The sequence below is a fragment of the Chroicocephalus ridibundus genome, chromosome 2, assembly GCF_963924245.1.
Source record: "Chroicocephalus ridibundus chromosome 2, bChrRid1.1, whole genome shotgun sequence".
NCBI classification, from domain to species: domain Eukaryota; kingdom Metazoa; phylum Chordata; class Aves; order Charadriiformes; family Laridae; genus Chroicocephalus; species Chroicocephalus ridibundus.
In genome coordinates this window covers 105,715,413-105,736,351 of record NC_086285.1, presented here as the reverse complement: position 1 = coordinate 105,736,351, position 20,939 = coordinate 105,715,413, and the positions used below count along the sequence as shown (strand labels likewise).

General features: G+C 45.1%; 1 protein-coding gene across 3 annotated transcripts in view; it reads right to left on the bottom strand.

Moving 5' to 3' along the window:
* Window positions 1-3,876: 3,876 nt before the first annotated feature.
* Window positions 3,877-20,939, bottom strand: part of PTGR3 (prostaglandin reductase 3) — a 33,943-nt gene continuing 16,880 nt past the window's right edge. Inside the window, exons 3-7 of one of the 3 annotated variants that reach the window (XR_010069989.1) lie at window positions 19,621-19,726; window positions 18,124-18,230; window positions 16,537-16,670; window positions 9,273-9,447; window positions 3,877-6,433 (exon numbers count right to left, since the gene is read on the bottom strand). The gene's annotated coding sequence lies outside the window, so the exon portion shown is untranslated. Of the gene's footprint in view, window positions 6,434-9,272; window positions 9,448-14,690; window positions 16,671-18,123; window positions 18,231-19,620; window positions 19,727-20,939 lie in introns of those variants that run through there. The other 2 variants (XR_010069990.1, XR_010069988.1) reach the window with 2 other exon arrangements.

Genomic DNA, 20,939 nt, shown 5'->3' with positions numbered 1-20,939 from the left:
GTGGGTAAACATTTTTCATAGGGACTTTTTATTTTTTAATAAACGGAGTAATTTTCTCAAATAGCTCCTTTCTTACTCCGCTTCATAATATCGTGCGGAAATAGATGGTCTGTTTCAACATCGGGGAACTGGAGGGATAAGAATAGAGACAGCAGTGTGGAAGCAATGGGTCCCTCTTCTGCCCATATGGTTCAGGTTTGCATTTTGGCTGGCACGATAATGTGATTGCTGGCAGATCGAATGTTTAGTCTCCAGAGCAAATAGCAGCCAATGAGTTGGGGTGTAATGTACATGTGGAGATGTTCATAATATTCCACACAGGCTGAACCTACAGCAGGAGCGAATTCATCTGCAGTGAAAACAGAGATGCTGCATGAATCCTTCTGTCAGCACAGCAATGGCATTTCCAGGCTTTTGCATTTGGGAAGGGGAGGAATGTGCCTCTGGGGATGGAGACCGCCACCACTCACGGATTTTCCTGTGGCAGGGATTTCTGACTTGCCGCATAGAAGGTGATGTATTCTGATGAGTCTGAAAGTTACATTTCATCACTGCTTTATCACCCGATGAATCATTACAGCAGATGAATGTTAATTGTAGCTAAACAAATGGGCATGTCCTCTCTACCCCCAGACAGCTGCCACCGCTGTAAGACATTAGGCAGAGGGTGCAGAGTGCTTCTGGATGGGAGGGAAGTGCTACTCGTACCTCTGGAGCTGCATATCTGCAGCGTAATGAAATGCCAGGTGTGGAAGAGTGTTTGGAATGGAGCAATTTCCATTTGCTCTGCGGTTTGCACCGCTCCGGGGACAACACAGAGTGCAAAGCTCCCTTAAGAGGTTGTTCGCTCGTGGGCAGGAAGGTCTGCATGGGAACAGACCTGGCTTAGTCAAAAGCCATTGCACTGGCATCCCTGGGGCTGAGAAGGTGCATCACTGGATGAGGGGCCACTGGGATGGTGTGGGAGGCTGCTGGACCTGGACATAGGGCAGAACAGGGCTGTTTCCTGGGGGACTGGCAGTCATAGAATCATAGAATCTTCATGGTTGGAAAGGACCTTTGAGATCATCAAGTCCAACCAAACAACCTACAATCTCTGCCACTAGAGCATGCCCTGAAGTGCCACATCTAGACGTTTCGTAAACACCTCTAGGGATGGTGATTCAACCACCTCCCTGGGCAGGCTGTTCCAGTGCCTGACCACTCTTTCAGTAAAGTAATTCCTCCTAATATCTAATCTAAACCTCCCCTGACGCAACTTCAGACCATTTCCTCTGGTCCTGTCATTATTCACCTGAGAGAAGAGGCCAACCCCCACCTCTCTCCAACCTCCTTTCAGGTAGTTGTAGAGGGCAATGAGGTCTCCCCTCAGCCTCCTCTTCTCCAAGCTAAACATGCCCAGCTCCCTCAGCCTCTCCTCACATGACCTGGTCTCCAGACCCCTCACCAGCCTGGTAGTTCTCCTCTGGACACACTCCAGCACTTCAATGTCCCTCTTGTACAGCGGGGCCCAGAACTGAACACAGTACTCGAGGTGAGGCCTCACCAGTGCCGAGTACAGAGGCACGGTCACTTCCCTGCTCCTGCTGGCCACGCTATTCCTGATACAAGCCAGGGTGCTGTTGGCCTTCTTGGCCACCTGGGCACACTGCTGGCTCATGTTAAGCTGGCCATCCACCAGCACCCCCAGGTCCTTTTCTGCTGGGCAGCTTTCCAGCCACTCTTCCCCAAGCCTGTAGCGTTTCTTGGGGTTGTTGTGACCGAAATGCGGGACCCGGCACTTGGCCTTATTAAACCTCATACAGTTGGCCTTGGCCCATCGATCCAGCCTGTCCAGGTCCCTCTGCAGAGCCTTCCTACCCTCAAGCAGACCAACACTCCCACCTAGTTTGGTGTCATCTGCAAACTTACTGAGTGTGCACTCAATCCCCTCATCCAGATCATTGATAAAGATATTAAACAAAACCAGCCCCAAAACTGAGCCCTGAGGGACACCACTGGTGACCGGCCGCCAAGAGGATTTCACCCCATTAATCACAACTCTCTGGGCACGGCCATCCAGCCAGTTTTTAACCCAGTGAAGAGTACACTTGTCTATGCCATGATTCACCAGCTTCTCCAGGAGAATGTTGTGGGGGATGGTGTCAAAGGCCTTACCAAAGTCCAGACAGACAACGTCCACAGCCTTCCCCACATCCAGAAGGCAGGTCACATGGTCATAGAAAGAGATCAGGTTGGTTAAGCAGGACCTCCCCTTCCTAAACCCATGCTGGCTGGCCCTGATCCCTTGGCTGCCCTGCACTTGCCGTGAGAGCTCACTCAAGATGATCCTCTCCATGATCTTTCCTGGTACCGAGGTCAGGCTGACAGGCCTGTAGTTCCCCGGATCCTCCTTCCGACCCTTCTTGTAGATGGGCATCACATTAGCCACCCTCCAGTCATCTGGCACCTGCCCTGTTGACCAGGATTGTTGATAAATGGTGGAGAGAGGCTTGGTGAGCTCTCCCGACAGCTCCCTGAGTACTCTTGGGTGAATCCCATCCGGCCCCATAGACTTATGTGTGTCTAGGTGCAGAAGCAGATCATTGACTACTTCCTCCTGGATTATGGGTGGGTTGTTCTGCTCTCCATCCTTATCTTCCAGCTCAGGAGGCTGAGCACCCTGGGGATAGCTGGTGTGACTGTTGAAGATGGAGGCAAAGAAGGCATTAGGTATCTCAGCCTTCTCCTCGTCATTGGTTGCAACTTTCCCCCCCGCATCCAGTAAGGGATGGAGATTCTCCCTGGCTTTCTTTTTGTTGATGTATTTATAAAAGCTTTTTTTGTTGTCCTTAATGTTAGTGGCCAAGTTGAGCTCCAGCTGGGCTTTTGCCTTCCTAGTTTTCTCCTTGTGCTTGGTTTAAGGGTTCTTTGTCCAGGGTAAATAAACCGATCGGGCAGACTGGGGTGTTTTCTTCTAGCAGTTGCCCCTCTTGGTGACCTAGCAACAAATGTTCTGCAGCTAAGCCACTGAGGCCTGGGTTGTGTGATGCTTAATGACTTGAATTCTCTTGTTGTGTGAAGAGTTATATGTTATATGAACCTGTTATATGAACCAAAGCAAAGTGTGCTGGGGTACCCCGTTTCACCTACTTGGTGTTTCTCCTCAACAGGATGCACCTGGAAGGCAGTGACTTGCAAAAAATTACATTTCCATGCCATTCTTGATCCTCTGTTGCAAGACAGACTGTTTCTAGGAATACAGTTGCATGACAAGAGATGGAGGTAATCAGATAGCCAGGTGGGCAGCTAAGATCTCAGACCTGTTCTTCCTACAGGACATTTTAATATTTGTGAAGGCGCATGACTGGAACAGAAGGAGACGAGTCAGGAAAGGAAAGGAATTACTAACAGCTAGGGACAGTTGTGGCTAAAATTCAGCCACCTGAAGGTTAGATAAGCAGATACATGCATTTTGGTGTGTGAGAGTGGACATCTGTAGCTGGTCTTTAAAATGGGCAAAAATATCAAATCTAAGCATTTGTTCTGTCAGCTTGGAAGAAATATCTAGCATCTGCAGGGAGAGCCCGGCCCCTTGCAGAGGCGCCTCAGCATGGATGAAATTCAGATGGCAGCAAACACGTAACACACAGCATCTCATTCTCCGTACGTGGGCCCGTCTACTCAGGATTCACCACCTGGAACGATTTCCCGGAGACCCCGGTTCTGCCTCCAGGAGCCGTTCGCTGCCTCGGAGGCTTCATCCCCCCAGCTTGGCTTGTCTGGCAGGTACCTCCTCAGCTCCGCCGCTGACGGCAAGTGAGAGGAGGGGAGCGAGGAGATCCTCGCAGACAGTTCAAACGCAGACTAAGAGGCATGTGTTGAAATGTCGTCAAAGTAGCAGGAATTCATTTTATTGAAGAATACATATAATAAAGATAGAACAAAGGGACTGAAATGGTGAACAGATGGGCGGGTGTTCTTCGGTGGCTCAGGAGCTGTGTGAACATGCTGGTTTATGCCCTCCCCCTCTTTCTGCTGGGTTGTTGTTTTTTTTTTCTTGGTTTGGTTTAGTTTTGATGCATCAGGGTAGGATGTGAGATGATATGACAGTATATGTCAGAAACTTGGGGGAAAATAAAACCCCCTTTTTTTAACATCAAACTACTGCTATCAATAGGAACAGCAACTGTTCAAAATTTGTTTCAGAGCTGCCAAGAAGTGAACATTCACGGGAGAGAGAGAAAGAGAGAGAGAGAAGGGAAAAAATATTTTTCCCTGCTGTTTGCAAGGTGGACACAAATGCAAGCGGTAGGAGGCTGACAACTTGACACATGTCTAATAAATCTAAAGCATGGAAAAAAAGTCAACAATTCACTGTACAAGAAAGCATTACTGGGATAAAAAAGTACAATCCAACAAACCCCCCACTTAAAAATATATTTCTTCCCAAATCGGTGAGGAACGTAGACATTAGAGCCTCAATTTCTCTTCCCCTCCCCGCCCGACGTTGCTTTTTCTGGATTTCTTTTTTTTAAACCAGGGGCACGTTAGCTCCGCTGCTGAGGAAGCCGAGGTTTGCTGCATTATAAATGAACAAGGTGCAAAAGCTGAGTCCAGCGAGCAGATGTTGGGAGCTCAGCGTGCTGGTGACAAAGGGCTAGAGTGCAAGAAGCCTCCATCGCGCGTCTGTTCTTCAGCGCAGAGCAGGCAAGGTTTTAATTTGACAAGTTGGTTGGATGCAGGGAATTCACAGATCTCGGTGAAAGCCAAACAGATTTGGCCACCTACTGCATGGCCACATTCAGCTAAAAGGGTAGCAGTTGTGGAAATGTCTCCTGCTCCAGCCGCCTGACACCACGCACACGACGGGGGGCCTCGAGGAGGCTTGTTTACCACAGGCGGCAAATTCCTTTAAAAGGGAAGAAGGGAGGGGAAAAAATAAAGAAGTGGGAGAGAAAAATCATGCTTCCATTATCAAAATAATTATGGATTTTTATTTCAGGTGGCTGGTTGGTTATTTTTTAAAGCTCTTCATCCTTTTCTATTTTATTATTATTTTAATAGCTGGTATGTTATGAAATGCAAGAATGAAAATGAATGCCAAAACTAATGGAAATTCTCCTACAAGCCTCATGTAAACAGAAACATCAGCATTAAAGTTATGAATCTTAATTTGTGCCACCGAGCTAAAATTTGTATCTTTCTGCATTAAAGGAATATAGACATACAGCACTGTGTAGTGTCTATGTGCAATACAGAAAACTGACATGGTCTCTCCAATTTATGGGGAAATTGACATAATTTTGCAAAAAAAAAAAGAAAAAAGAAAAACCACTTGTGAACTGGATTTTGCATAATGGGATTAATTTGGTTGACTGTCACATCAACTGTGCTGCAGAATGCAAGTTAATCACAACATCGGTCTGATTTAAAAGAAGAACGAAAGAAAGAGAAGGAAAAGAAAAAAAATAAAAAAGGAAAGGTATTTTCTTCCTCTCTTCAATTACTGTTTCATTTTAAAATGCCCCTGTTTCTTTTGTAGCTGTGGTAGCTCTGGCAAATAAAGCTGGTGTACCTTTGCAATGGCCACCCGAGTGGTCTTTTGTCCCACCCCAACTCTCAACAGTAAAGGGGGGGAAAAAAAAGGCAATAGTTTTTCCAGGTTCATGCCAAACTACTTCCATGGCATGGCACAACTCTATGTATTTGGTCAACGTTTACGTTGATCAATAGAATGAAGCAACTTCAAATATCTTGTGATACGGACCCCACTTACTGCCTTTTCTTCCACTTAGCCACTCTGGGCACTGGGCTCCCCACTGAACCCTTTTTCTGCCTGTGTCCCCACTCGTGGCAGGAGCAGCACCATTCCTCTGGCAGCCCTGCACAGCGTCAGAGGGAGAGAAGCCGGTACCCGTCGGTTATTTTGTGTCCAATTTCTGTCTGTCTTTACAGAGGTACGGGATGAAGGAATGAAATAAACCTTCTTACAGGCTCTCACATTGTGTTCTTGGCAAAGGTACTGAAAACAGAGACGGCACATGTACATGACACATCACTTAAGTCCTCTGGTTTCTATGGTTGCAGTAGATTTTGCTTTCAGGGGGCATCCTAGGAAGGAGATAATGCTGTGCAGCGCTCTGGGCACGGTGCGGTTGAAGAATTAGCTCTGGGAATTGATCGTACCGTGATAGTGGTGACAGAGAACAAGGAATCGGGGCTGCCGGGATGTCAGAGCAACTTGCGCTTCCCAGGGACGGTGTCGTGTCAGCGATTCCTGAAGGCCTTCGCACCGCGCCGCAGCCGGCGACCGCTCCTTCGTCGCTGCCTCCCTCGCAACAAGCACACTCTTCTACCCAGTGCAGCGCGCTGACTAGGTTAAACAATTACACTACACTAATTGGCCTGTGTCGGTCCTGATGAGAAAGTAAACAAATGCTGCAGAGAAAAGCTGAGACAAATTGTATCTAATTAAATTGATGAAAAAAGTGACAATATTTTTTCCCCAGGAAAAAAAAAAAAAAGGAAAAAAAAAGAAAAATAAAAGGGCAACTTGTAGCATGACAAATATCTCGTGCTTGCAGCCGTGTACCCCACCTGCTGCACTTCACACCTTTGCTTGGAGGTGGCTGTGCCAAGCTGGGGAGAACGGAGGTGCCTTGTAGTCTCCATTAGTGCCAAAACTGCTGGGATGCCTCATGGGGTAGGTGTTGCTCTTTGTGTGCAGGGAGAAGGCCATCTCCCATCGTTTAGTTATTCCACCAACCCTGCCTGCAGGTGTGTGTGTGTATTTTGACCAGGGCGGGCTGGCAGCGATACCGTGACCCATGAACAGAAGTGCTCCTCTCCCTCTTCACTCACAGGCTGGTTCACCTGCTCCTGGTGCATGAGCCTCCCACCACCTAAAGTTTGCAATGGCTTCTCATTGCGCACCAAATTCACCTCCATGTGACAGCCACCACCTTGGCTGATCCTGGAAGCAGAAATCCCGGACCCCAGAGCTGAAAGCGCGAGGCTCCACATCTTGTATGAGAGAACAAGGTTCTCCACATGTAAGTAGCATCTACTTCAGTTCCTCCGCAGGCCACAGCAACTCCTGGTTATAGTACCCTGGCATGAAAGTCTGGGGAGACACAGGTGAATAGGTGGGAAAATTTCAGAGATGGGTAGGAATTATGTCATTGTTGACCAAAAGAGAAAAAGACAAGAGAAATACTACACAGTCTAGGGCCATCTCACACTGCCCTCCTTGCCAACAGCCTCAGGGAAGCTACACCATGAAAAGTTACTAGTCCCGTATGCCCATTGAGCCAGGGCAGAAACAGGGAAGAGATACGGGAGACAAGAGCCATGCTTCCATGAATCTCTATTAAAAACAAGCCTGGAAAACTTTGTCCATCGTTTTGCTTTGGTGAGGTGGTGAATATGAGGACGTCCCCTTGATCACCTGGGAAAGGATCGATTTAAGCTTGATTATTTGGTGAGATGTTAGTAAGTAGGTAAGCTTTATTTTCAGGGTCATAGAATCATAGAATCACAGAATCTTCATGGTTGGAAAGGACCTTTGAGATCATCGAGTCCAACCAAACACACACAAAAAAAACCCCTACAACCTCCGTCACTAGAGCATGCCCTGAAGTGCCGCATCTAGACGTTTCTTAAACACCTCTAGGGATGGTGATTCAACCACCTCCCTGGGCAGGCTGTTCCAGTGCCTGACCACTCTTTCAGGAAAGTAATTCTTCCTAATATCTAACCTAAACCTCCCCTGCTGCAGCTTCAGACCATTTCCTCTGGTCCTGTCATTATTCACCTGGGAGAAGAGGCCAACCCCCACCTCTCTCCAACCTCCTTTCAGGGAGTTGTAGAGGGCAATGAGGTCTCCCCTCAGCCTCCTCTTCTCCAAGCTAAACATGCCCAGCTCCCTCAGCCTCTCCTCATATGACCTGGTCTCCAGACCCCTCACTAGCCTGGTAGCTCTCCTCTGGACACGCTCCAGCACTTCAATGTCTTTCCTTTAGTGAGGGGCCCAAAACTGAACACAGTACTCGAGGTGAGGCCTCACCAGTGCTGAGTACAGAGGCACGGTCACTTCCCTGCTCCTGCTGGCCACGCTATTCCTGATACAAGCCAGAGTGCTGTTGGCCTTCTTGGCCACCTGGGCACACTGCTGGCTCATGTTAAGCTGGCCATCCACCAGCACCCCCAGGTCCTTTTCTGCTGGGCAGCTTTCCAGCCACTCTTCCCCAAGCCTGTAGCGTTGCTTGGGGTTGTTGTGACCGAAATGTGGGACACGGCACACACAACATGTGAAAACCACAAAGCCAGGGCCACTAGAATCTCTTTACCCCAAATCTCACTGGAGACAATGAAAAGACACAGACAGTGTTTACTGGGTGCACAATCCAGTGGGCCACAGAAGCAGCTGCGAGAGCGGTAGCTGAGTATGTAGCATATAGCTGAGCAGCTCCATCCTAATCCTCTGTTTTGAGTAGCTCAGAGCTTTCCAAATGCTTTACTTACCAGGATAAAATGTTCCAGGCCTGGTCTCTGGCAAAATTAACATTTTTAATAGCTCAAGATAAAAGCGATTCAGTGATTCTTGAGTGGGAGAAGAGCCCAAGAATCAAGGAAACGGATTTTTTTGTGATTTTTTTTTTTCCTAATAGTTCATCTGCTAAAGTGTCTGAGGGACCAGATTTGCGGCCTGGCATGAAGCACCCCTCACTGAGAGGGCCGTTACAGAACAGAACATGTTACAGCTATTGACTAGCTGGTTACAGGGCAATTTCTCTGTGGTCCAAAAGGTCTATGAGTCCTTGGAAATCATCCGGCAGGCTTATGCAGTTTATTTAGGAAAGTTGATCCTCCCCCTCCCCCTCTCCCCCCTCACATAAGCCGTTTCTTCTAATAATATTGAGAGCAAGGGGATCCATATTTTCCATGTTCGTGACTAATTTAGCTGTACAGAGATCCCAACAGAGATTAGCAAGGTGAGCTAGACGACCTCCTGAGATCCCCTCTAGCCTTATTTTCCTATTGTCTCGTCTAAAAGGCCATCTGATTCATACCATGAGTTCCATATAAACTTTACATCACTTGCGTAAATCTGTTTATCTAAGTCCATCGATGAGCCATAGCACATAATGTTACAGAATTATTTCTTGTGTTTTCCCCTGTGGTCTTTCAGGTTGATGCATGCTGAGCAGCCCACATTGTGCAACGCGTGTGAGTTTTGTGTGTTGAAACAGCAGTAAATTCAAGGTGTGGTGTAACCGATTAATACGTACGCAGCATGTTGGAGGTAGGAGAGAAGCGCTGTGCCCTGTGATGGCTGTGGGTTGCCCCGTACACTAACGACATGTTCACGTTGCTGTACTTTGGCTCTGGTCTGCATGGCAGCTGGCAGAGCTGGAGGAAGCATTGCATCTCTTCCACAAAAAAGGTGCTGCGGCACAGTATATTCTGCATCAAAAAACATCAAGAAACAGCGAAGATGATCTGGTTATCCAGGTTGCAGACAGGAGCAAGGTAAAGAGACAGCCATTCACCCTGGCTCTGCAGTCCCAACGGGCTGCTCCCAGAGCGACGCTGCCTTCGCAGACAACTAACGGGTCCATCGAAGTGGAAATACCCACGCTGCTTTAACTGTGCGGTTGTGTGGGCTTCACACCAGTTCAGACAACCTGAGTGGTAATTAGTGGTCTTCATTCTTAGGTTCATACTGCACCTTCTCCAGTTGAAAGCCTAGGAGTTTGGGACCAGATTTGGTGGTGGTCTTAGCAATCAAGGTCAGCTGAAAATGTACCATGTGTACTAACACACACATCATAACAGACAAAGCAGAAAAAAAAAATATGGGGTGGAGAATCTGATACTAACATGCCCATTTTAAAGATGAGTAGCTGAGTCACAGGGAGATGAGAGCCCAAACTCCCAAAGGCAGGCAGGCAGGCAACTGAGGAGAAAGTACTTGCCCAAATTGGACAGAAAGTCGATAACAGGGTTTAACTTTGATCTCCCGACTTGCAATCGCTTTATGATGCAACTATAAAATCAAACCTTTCCCCAGGGCTTCTCAGAAAAGGTGAGTTTTTTCTGCCGCCGAGCAGACCCTCGTGCAGTTCACCTGGCCAGACATGGGAGAGCATCGGCATCCCCAGCATCCCTCGGCCCATGGGATGGGGCAAGAACGGAGATGGGGGAGAGCTGCATCCCGGATTCACTTTGTGGGAAGGTTGGGCGACTTCTGTGTGAATAACTGACTGACTTGTTGCTAGGGAACAGTTGGGAGGCATGCTTTTGATCTCCCATATGCTTACTACTAATAAATAAACAAATAACAATAATTACAACAAACCCCAAGCCTGTTGTATCTCCAGGATTAATTAATGATGAAATACAGCTGAAATTCTGTAAAAGAAGGCAGCAAGGTGGGTTAGAATTCACGTTTTCCTGCTGCGTATGGAAATGATGGTTGAAATTAACATTTTATTTTTCCTCCTTAAAATTTACCTTAGCTGGATCAGGTTAGTGGGAGGAGTGGGGGAGTATTCCCTTCACAGACAGAGGATGAGCAGGCAGACAGTAAATCTCCCCATGCCAGTTTTACTCGCATCCAGTTTTTCCTGCCTAGTACAGTTAAGTTTTTTAGATACTTTACTTGCATTTCTAATTCAGTTATTCTTCTGAAATTTATTCAAAGGATTTATGCTTATGAAATTATAATATAATGCTGCCTATATGCCAATGAGCTGCAGGCAAAGAAAATAATTTTCTTCAATTTACAGTTATGAGGCTGGAAGAAAATGATGCCTTCTTATCACCTCTTTTTCTTTGTATGCCTCAGTATTTTTTTAAGTCTTCAGAAGGCAGGAGCTGATGATGAATTCTTAAGCAGATCACACTGATAATTGTATTTCAGAACTGTCAACTCTGTGAAGACTGTCCACGGAGGTGTCTCAGTTCACTTGAGCTATTTGTGTCACTGCTTCTCCAGGAACTCAGCCCTCAATAAAACCCAAATCACTGGGGATATTGTTAAGTCTTCTGAAAGGATTATTAGATCGAAGGAAAATTTATGGATGACACTTTGTAACAATTAATCAGGAACTGTTGATGAAGTTAAGTTGGTTCTTTATTCTTGAACAGAAAAAAAAAAAAATGCAGCCCCTGTACAAATTGTCAAATGGCCTATTTTGTCACTCTGTTTGATTAATGGACTATTTGGAGTCCCCAAAAAGTCCTAGTACAAATAAAAAAGAATCATAAATATTGAATAAGCTCACAGCATGGTTAACCTTGACTATATTTTGGAACATTCTTGGGGAAAACTTCGCTATTCAGAAAATAAATTGCTAAGGGGATTAAAAAAAAAAAAAAACAACAACAAATTGGAGATTTTGGAGAATGTCACCTACCCAACCTTGTCATCCTGATTAGCCTGCCATGATAAATTAGCTTTAGTTAGCTTTGCAATCAGGTCAGAAACTGCTGGCATGCTACCGCGTTTCGTTAGTGGGGCTACACCTGGTCCACAAAAGGGGCACAGGATGGCAAGGAAAATAGTCCTGCTTTTGGTGCTTTGTGTGTCACACAATGCTGGGACGGCTAACAGGCTATTATCCTTTTGTACTGTAATTTATGGAAATGGAGCCCAAGGAGTGCCGAGAGCATGGGAGTCACGGTGCCATAAGGTTGCTTCTGAAAGGTTGGTGGGAAGATGTCCGGTCATCTGTGTATATGCAAATGATGAGACCCGAGTTTCAGCTGCAGCGAACACACACACCCACACACACACGCGCGCGCGTTCATACGTATTCAGGACACGCAGTTTCCATCTTTCCTCCTGCTCCTCTGTCTCTCTATTTGCAACTCCGGTGCCCTCCTCCCCCCAGACTGCCCTCCTCCCCCTCTTTCCCCCCCCCCCCCCCCCCCCCCCCCGCATCGCTTGATGCAGCTGTTTAGTCCTGACAGGTCTGACCAGCCATTTTTGCTAACCTCTGATAGCATCTAGGTCAGAGTGATCCCAAACTGGCTTGCTTTTGTTCTTGGTGAGCGAGAAATACAATGCTATTAGTTTAGGCTGGGGTTCCACAAAGCACTTAAACTCCACTTGCCTCCCTCCAAGCATGCAAGCAATTCCCCTCTGCTCCTTCGGCAGGGCACTTAAGTGCCTGCTTAAAGTTCGGCGTGCTTCAGGCATGTTTGGGCTGAATCAGGCCCTCACTCAGGAGAAATAATGCCACTTTACATTTCGTTCGGTTGGCCCCTTTTCCAGCGTGTGTCATACGCCAGCTCACTAACCCATCTAATCTGACACACATGCAATAACGCACTTCAAAGCAAAGATTATTCAGGCTCAGGAAGTGGGAGAGATTTTGAAATCTGTGCAACTATTTCCATTAGGAATGTAAGAGAGCTGTACGATAATAGTTGCTCATTAGATTTTGTTGATTCTTTGAAAGTAACGCAGGGATGAGAACGGGGGATTGTTTTCCATCTCATCGCGTTTCGTTGCAAGCTATCAATGATACTTTTCCACTTGTTTCTATCCACACACTTCTCCATGATCACAGGTAGTCCTCCGCCTCCCGCTGGAGAACAGCACTACGTGGGCAGAGAAGGCTGGGACAGAGATTGCATCAGGTGGGTTGAGCATCCCTGCAGGGAAGCTGAGGTGCCAGCTCCGACTGCTCCCTGCTGCAAGCCGTATCCACTTGGCCAGCAGTGGGCGAAGGGAAACGCTTTTCCTGGAAAGGTCTGCCTCAGGACAACGGGGTCCAGGGAAGGTCTACAGATGGTTTGGCCCATTTTCACACTCGTACTTCAAACTGGTCCTGCAGCACGTGGGAAAGAGCAGGGAAGCACAAGGTTTTCAAGACCTCTGAGTACTTCCTCAGGGTGTATGCCTGAAAATCTTTTATAAAGTACTTCCATAATTACACAGTACTAGTGGTGAAAAAATCCTGCGGAAGTTACTAGGCTGAACTAGGCTGGGGTGAGGCAGGAGTTTCAGGGGGAAGGTGGCAGAGATCTGCTTCTGGAGGGGACACTTGCCCCCGCTGCTCGACCCAAGCCGAGTCCCTGGTGCAAGCACCCCACTGCTTGCTGTTCTCCCAACAAGGTGCAAAACCAAGGTCCTGACCAGGAGTGATTATTAAGGATGGGAATTTTCACAGGAGCTGGTTTTAATTCTGGTTAAATTCCAGCCCTGGTAATTGCACTCTGCCCCAAGGAATTCCTTCCACAGATCCACCTGGGAAATCTGCAGCGGTCCCTAATCCCTGTCCCGAGCCACCAAGGGCTGTCACAACACGCTGCCTAACTGGCTTTGGGGTGGGGCTCTTCCAAGGTCTCTTGCTGATGTGTTTCGCATGGGACTTACAAACATTTACTAGGTCAGGGAGACTCAGAAACCTGAACGGACTGTTTTCCTCAGTGGTTAGCATGGTCACACGGGAGAGAGGAGACCTGTGCTGTATTTCCTCGGACAGTTAAGTAGCCAGAGCATAGCTAGGGCCCAGAGTCCACTCTGGAAGGTGAAGAATGCCTTATGCATCAGGTCCAGGCACTAAGAGTGAGTGAATCAAGATCTGGATGCTCCTGGAGACACCCTGATGCAAAGCTTTAGGTGCTTTCGGGCAGCAATAGCAGGATGGGAAACTGTGAATCAAATTCTGCGCTAGCAGGACTCCAGAAATCCTAGACATTAAGGTATTGCAGATGAAAGCACCACAGTTAGTAAGAAAGGAAGTGACTCTAAGGTGTAGTGATTGTGATGGCCAGTCAGGAGCAGGGTGTTGTGAGTTCTGGCCCCTACTGCATTTCACATAATTTACAGCAAGCAGAGCAGCTTCAAAATCCCTATTCTAAAATAGTCCCCTTATTTTTGTGGCCAGGGCGTTTCTAAAAAGTGTGCATTTGAATCACCTTGGAAGAGCTGAATTTCATTCTCTTCCCTGCCTTCATCTCAGGTAGGTGCTCAGATGACCTCCTTTTCAGGGCTGGATTATTCGTATCACGCGGATGCCTACCAGGCTGCATCCCAGATGGAAGGGATATCTCACAACCCAAGTGCCAGCACAGCTTAAAGGTAAACCAGGAACATAACACCTTTGCAGTACCTGATGTTAGGTGTGTGTCCTGCAGGAAAGGACACACACCTGGAGTGCTTTGTTGCCTGGAGAACCTTACTGCTGTTGGAAAAAAGGCAGACACCTGGGGTCCTTAAGGTGCCTCCTCGATGCTCTACTGGTGAGCAGAGGTTTGTATGGAGGTGTCTGAATTGGTGGTTTTTCATTAACTATCCAAGCATGCTTGCATAGCTATTGCAAGGACTCTTTCCACACAGGAACTCATAGGAAGGTTTTTCCTTTGGAGCACATCAAGATGCTTTGCTTTCTAAAAATCAGTGTTCCTAGCATCTTTTACAAAGCTGGCAAATGAAAAAGATCCACCTCAGTCCACATTCTTCTCTTCTAGCTCTCCCAAACATAAAACAGGCACTAAAAGAAAATTCCCATAACTAAACACTAGGTAGGCCTATTTCTTTGATGACTCTTCCTGAAAGAGAGCTCAAATCCAGGAAACATGGGGGAAGATTCAGTCACTTGAAGGGTGCAGATTTCATTATTATTGTTTGCCAGCAGAAGAAAAAAAATGCATAAGAAAAAGCACACACTAGATGAAACTAATTGCATTATGAAGAGCACCAGGCATCCTATAAAACCCTGTTGCCTAAATGTGTCTGTAACAATTTATCAGCAAATGATCTTCATGCAAAGGAGCCAAAGCAATTAGCTGGGCTTTGGCAGATCTCTGCACTCCTTTGACATACCCCGTAGTAAAACAGACCACCAAAAAAAACCCCACCAAAAACTCTGTATACCTCAAAATGCTAGACTGGTGGTCCAGATGTTTTACTAGGGTAAAACACCGAGGTAAACACTCTGTGTTCATTTGCCGTATTTTATAAAGCATGCTACAGACTCTTCATTATTGTACCTTCTCTTCTTTCACTGCCCCTGCCCTCTTTGGCTATACGTGCCTAGGAGTAAACTACCTGCAGAAATGCTTGCATCAGCTAGAACTGAATTAGCAAATCGGTTTCACCAGGAAATGGAGAGGTTTGTTCTCCAGGTGAAGGCTGATTTTTATTTATATTTTTAAACTGTCTTTGATTAACAGGTAACTAAAAACCTAGCTAGTATAATGAAATAACAGGTTGACCAATGCTGCCTGTATCTTTTCTGTGGTTTTAATTTAATGCATTTTTTTTTATTTAACCCTTACACCACCATCTACCAATTGATTTTGAAGATCCCGAATTAAGAGTAAATGGCAGGTACATGGTATTTTCCCTTTTAAGAGATGTTGTCATTTTATACATTAGGATAACACCTGTGGATCAAGCAGTCTGAGCTTTTGGATAGCTGCAGACTGAGAGTATTGGGAAGATGTGACTACAGATTTGCTTATACTTATCTTCTTTCCTAGATGCCTAGGAAAAAAGGTATGTGTGTAGGCCACACTGTTCGGTTTTGTGCTTTTATAGACTGGAACTACCCCATTATTCATGGGATGTGGACTATAATGTTGATTGTGTGTTCTGATTCTTCTGTTATCTCAGAGAGAGGAAAAAAGAATCGGGCTCTTGCTCTTCACAGATGGGAAGATATGGTCTTTGATCGTAATGCTCGAACGAGTAATCAAATGCTGGTTTCCTAGTTTTTAATGTGTGAATGAGTTGAAAGATGCTCTCAACCAGGCTAACAAGCCATGTGTTGTGGGCAAACGATGCTTCTTGTAGCTCATTCTTGACACATTTACGACACAAAACAAATGTAAGAAGGTCTCTTGATGCGTGGGTTAAGGCTGCCTGTGTTTACAGAGACAAGGCTGGAGTATTTGAGGGCTTTGAAAAGTATCCGCACACGCGATTGTATGCTTGCCTTTACCTTATTTTCACTTATCTTTGGGTTTGCTAGCTACCTTGCTTTTTGTTGGAATAACGTTAACTTTGTGTTAAGATTCACTTCATGCGAGCTTCATTACTATTTCTCCCCTGAGCGGAAACAGTGTGGTGAAATCTCGTTAGACCTGTAGCACCTACACTTGGGCTTGGGAAATGACGGTGCAGCTCTTACGGCCCCACAGCTACACAAAACCTGCTTATTTCCTCTTCATCAATGAATGGCGATGAGTTGCTTAAGGAAGTCAGCGGTTGAATTTTGCTTGGAATTATATGTGAAGGAGGACCCTCCTTCTTGTCATTTTATTTATCATTAACAGCCATTATAATTTCTTCCCAGCGGCAATTACACTGATATCGCCACATCTAAATCAGAAATGACACTGTAGTGGTTATATTATGTTGACTGGGCATCACCTAATTTTTAAGTGACATTCTTGCCCCATCATTGTGATTATATCCCTTTCTAATAAGTAATATAAGAAAAGATCTACATAATGGGAAAACATACATATTAATATATTCCATGACAAACATGTTAACTTTACATATTAATCTCGGTAAATAGAAGTCATGTTTACATTTTTCCTCTTCAGTACACTGTTCTCTTGACAGCTTGCTTTCCCTCTGGTTTTATTCTTTCCAGTCCTGGTGTATGTTCCACTGCCTCTGGTCACCCTGTTAGTCGCAGAAGGAGAAGGCAGGTCACATCCGTCTGGTTAAAAAGGGAAAAAAAAAAAAAGAAAAAGAAAGGAAAGAACAATGTTACTGGATAACATAATATTTCTGCTCTCCTCGTTGCATTCAGGTCTGCGTGAAGGGACTTGGATATGTGCAATAAACATATGTGTGTGATAATGAGATTGTTGGTGGAAAGTCATCTTGAAAAGACAAGGAGCAATTAAGCTTGCTTACTCATACAAGTTAGAATGACAAGATGCCATTGCCGGCCCCACTCATCCATATAATAGGGTTCTTCTTCCCTGCTTAGCTGTATTGGGAGAAGCATTTCCTGTCAAACCTCTGCCATGACTCCACCATAAAGCAATCTGCCGTCTTCCCTTTTATACACAGTTCATTCTCACACTCGCATCACTGTCCTGATTTCGACTGAGTGCCTGCTAGCAAGCACCTGGATTAGAATACTTTAAGAATTCAATGCAAAGCCTTCATTTGACGGAGTATTTATCTGCATTGGTGTACTCTCTTGTCCAATTTTAATTGAATACTTAAAGATGTCAGTGGGGAGATGTGCAGGTTGCTCACAAACATTTAATAATGCTATGTGTGGAGTCAACAAATAATGCACCTTCCTTTTGCTATCTTGAAGATTTAGATAGGATATCTTGGATGCTATTGACAAAGAGAGAAGTGCGGAACAATACAAACATATGATAGTTAGTGTTAGATAACAATAGCTATCCTTATGCATCTTGAATTGAATGATGAAGCCATCAATTAGAGAAATAGCCCTCTGAGTATATATCATTGACAAGATGAATACCAGTACATTGTATTTCTGGATGGAGATCTCGATGATCTGTAATTCAGAATGGCAGTGAATAGTATGTAGAGTCAAACTAATCCTATGATATTGGAAATCAGAAATCTTTTGTCCTCCCCGTGTTTCTTTGTTTTTTTAGCTACTAGACTCTTTCAGATAATGAAAGTATTTGTACTTTATATTAATTACTTAAACAATGCTTTCTCATTCAGTATCAAGATGCCATTCTTCTCCACATTCAGCATATTTAGTGGACAGTAAAAGAGCATGAGGAGCGGTTCTTTCTAGTTGTTGTTTGGTCTCTTAATTAATTCTTACATACAGACACGGGGATCCATTCACAGCCTACGAACTCCGCTAGAGTCCCTCTCCATACCAAGGAGCAGACATGGCATCCACTTCTTACGTGGCATTGCCTCTATTTTCAACCTGATTTTTCCCATGTTCTCTTTGGAATGTCTGATAGTTTCTATCCTCTCTGTCCCTTCCAGTTTTGGTGTTTCGTTTTTTTTTTTCTTTTTTAGCTTTAATAGTCATTAGCGTTCTGTTTATAACAGAGAAGCATCAGAAAGAAAAGCTGAAGAGATGGGAGCTGCACTACAATAAACAAGGAATTCTCAGCACTCGCAGTTTCCAGTTAATTAGTTTCATTTCTTTTACTTACATTTGAAAGTGAGTGAATATTCCACGATCAGGGCCAAAATTTATTCCTGGATCTGTACATAGGTAACAAAAGGTACTGCAGCAGATTTACAGGGGGTGAGAATGGCTCTGAAGGAGAACAAAGAAAGAAAGAAAGAAAGAAAGAAAGAAAGAAAGAAAGAAAGAAAGAAAGACTGTAACTAAAGTAGTGCTAGACTACCTATAAAATACAATTTAAGGAATGGGAATAAGCATTCATGACAATTATCTGTTTCATTATTATTATTATTTTTGATCAAGTTTTTTAATATGGACTCTTTTGTGTGAAATCAGCCTTATGATCTTTTCACGGGAATCTAAATGTTTAGGTTCTCTTCATGTTTGTTCGCTTGTATGCAGAAGGTCATTATATTAAAAAATGGATCCTACCAGGATGCCAGTGATCTTTGCAGTGAAGACAAATTTCTAGAGCCTTAGGGGAAAAAACGGTCACTGCCTTTCCCAGAAATATTTGAAAGGCCTAACAAAATTTGGTGGATCTCAGTGGTATTGACAATGTATAGCCTGATGAGGGGAAGAAAAAAACCCAGATCTTTCAGGAAAGCAGCAGGTAAAAGAAATTTCTGTAGCCTTCCTCCTCCTAAACCTAATCAAATGAAACCACCTACAGGCCAATAAGCTTCTTGAGTGCACTTTGCCCTGGAAATAGTGTTTTATTATCACCCAAAACATAAATAATGCAATAAAAGAAAATGTTTGAGGTCTCCTTAATGAGCTATTGCTAAGGCACCCTTCGCTCTTATCTCCTTTCATAGCCTGATGCAAAAAGCAGCATCCAGTGGTCGAGAGTGTATTTTGAGTGCTGCTAGGAAAGTACAAATGAGAAAACAGACTTAATTACACTGCTTACTGCATCTAGAGGTCCATGTGGTTTGACCGGCTGTGTTAGGACACCCTGTAATTTGGAGGAATTCTCTGTGCGCTGGCACCGTAAATGTACTGCTATCCAAAGGATGGTTAATAATCTGAAGTTGGCTGTTAACATTGCTGGAGCTGGTGTCTATAATTTCAGCGAGTGACCTGAATGACTCTGCAATGAAAGACTGAAATGTCACTCTCCTCCTTTACTTTGTTTGCCTTGAGCAAAGACTGCTCCAGATTGTGTACATCCACCGAGGTCCAAATGATGAAAGGGCAACGCGTACGCGTAGATTCATGGCTCTGCTAAATCTGCCTGCTCCGGCAGAGTAGTGGGGAGCACGGGGAGGAAAATAAGACAGTCTCCTCCAGAGCAGCTTCCACCGTGGCTATCTTTTCCCGTCTCTGAGCGTGTAAAGGCGAGGCTGGCTATAGGGACCTGGCTCTCCCATGCTCTCTAGCTGCCAGCCACCAGTAAATCAGACCCGACGCCTGTGGCTAAAGGCAAAGCAAATGGTTTCCATTATCCAGGTATTTATTTTGCACCTGCTGCTGTGACATCTGTGTAATAATAGTTAGGTACGACAAAAGGTAGGCTGACCTGACTTTGAGTATTTCATCGCTTCTTTTCATTATGCTGAGTGAGCGAGCAAGCAGAGGACTCATATTCTTCTCCGGAGGTGTTACAGACCATCCAGCTGAGACATCTGTGGAGTAGCAAGTGCAAAGAGCTTTACCTTTGCTGTCAGGAATCTTAAACCCTTGTTTCCATTGTGTCTCGTTGGTACAGCTCAGATGCGGTAAAGGAGTAAAATACTATCAGTAAATTTCAGAAAGTTCAGTATTTGCATTTCATTTGGAAACCTGTGACATTTTGGCATATTTTCACTGGAAGGCCAGGGCAATGCTGATTGAAGATCAGTGTCGGCATTAAAATATACACGGTCTGGAGAACTGGTGTGCTTCAGAGCAAAGCCAGCCTGCCAGGCACAGAACCAGGGCAGTCCTGGGGCAGGGGACAAGACTGAGTGTTGGGGGCGGTTGTCTTTTTTTAAATGCAGCGTTGAACAAAAAGACTAATTCCCTCACGGCGCTCTGAGACTGCATCTTCTTGGAGTGAGACAGGTTCTTAGTGCAAATATGCTCGTTTTCTTTAAAATCATTCAGGTCTTCATGCATGTTGCCTGATGTACAAGTGTCACAACTGGGGGCTGTTCAACCTTTCTGCTTACTGTGTGATTGACAGGAAAGCACTGGAAAACTACCGTTCTCTGTATTCCATCCAATATAGTATGGCTAGCTTTCAAGGACCGAGAAACTTTTCCATACTCTAGTAAAATCATGCTGGGAAGGCCCAACGAAACCTAAGCCTGACCGACTGTGTTCATTCCCCTCCAGCCCTCATGAAGGCACTATCAACATTTTGTTTACCGAAAGCTTTAAGAGGTACTACTGCCATTTATACATGAAAGACATGGTGAAGTCTTGGCCATACTTCTGGAAGCAGATAAATCATTGTCTTCACCTTCCCACCTTGCGTTAGTCTGTAATTAATTGAAAACATGACATAACGCCAGGAAGGTGGAAGAAAAGAATCTAGAAAGCAAGGACACTAGCATTAGTTCTCCCTACAGTACATTTGTGAAGTACTTCTGTTAGATTTAGGACTTTATCTGGTTTACATGGAGAAAAAAAAAGCCTGTTGCTACCTGTTGAACTCATCTGAGGTGAAGCACAAACTTTGGCTTTCCTCCATTCACCTGCACACAGCCCCACCACCAACGTCCTTTTTTGCCCCTGAGAGATACAACCTTTTTCTCTACAGCCTGTTTTATCCACGGCCTTCCATCTACCTTATAAGATTCTGGTTCATGCCATGTGAACCACTGCTGAACTGTTTTGCACCTCTACAATTTCAGC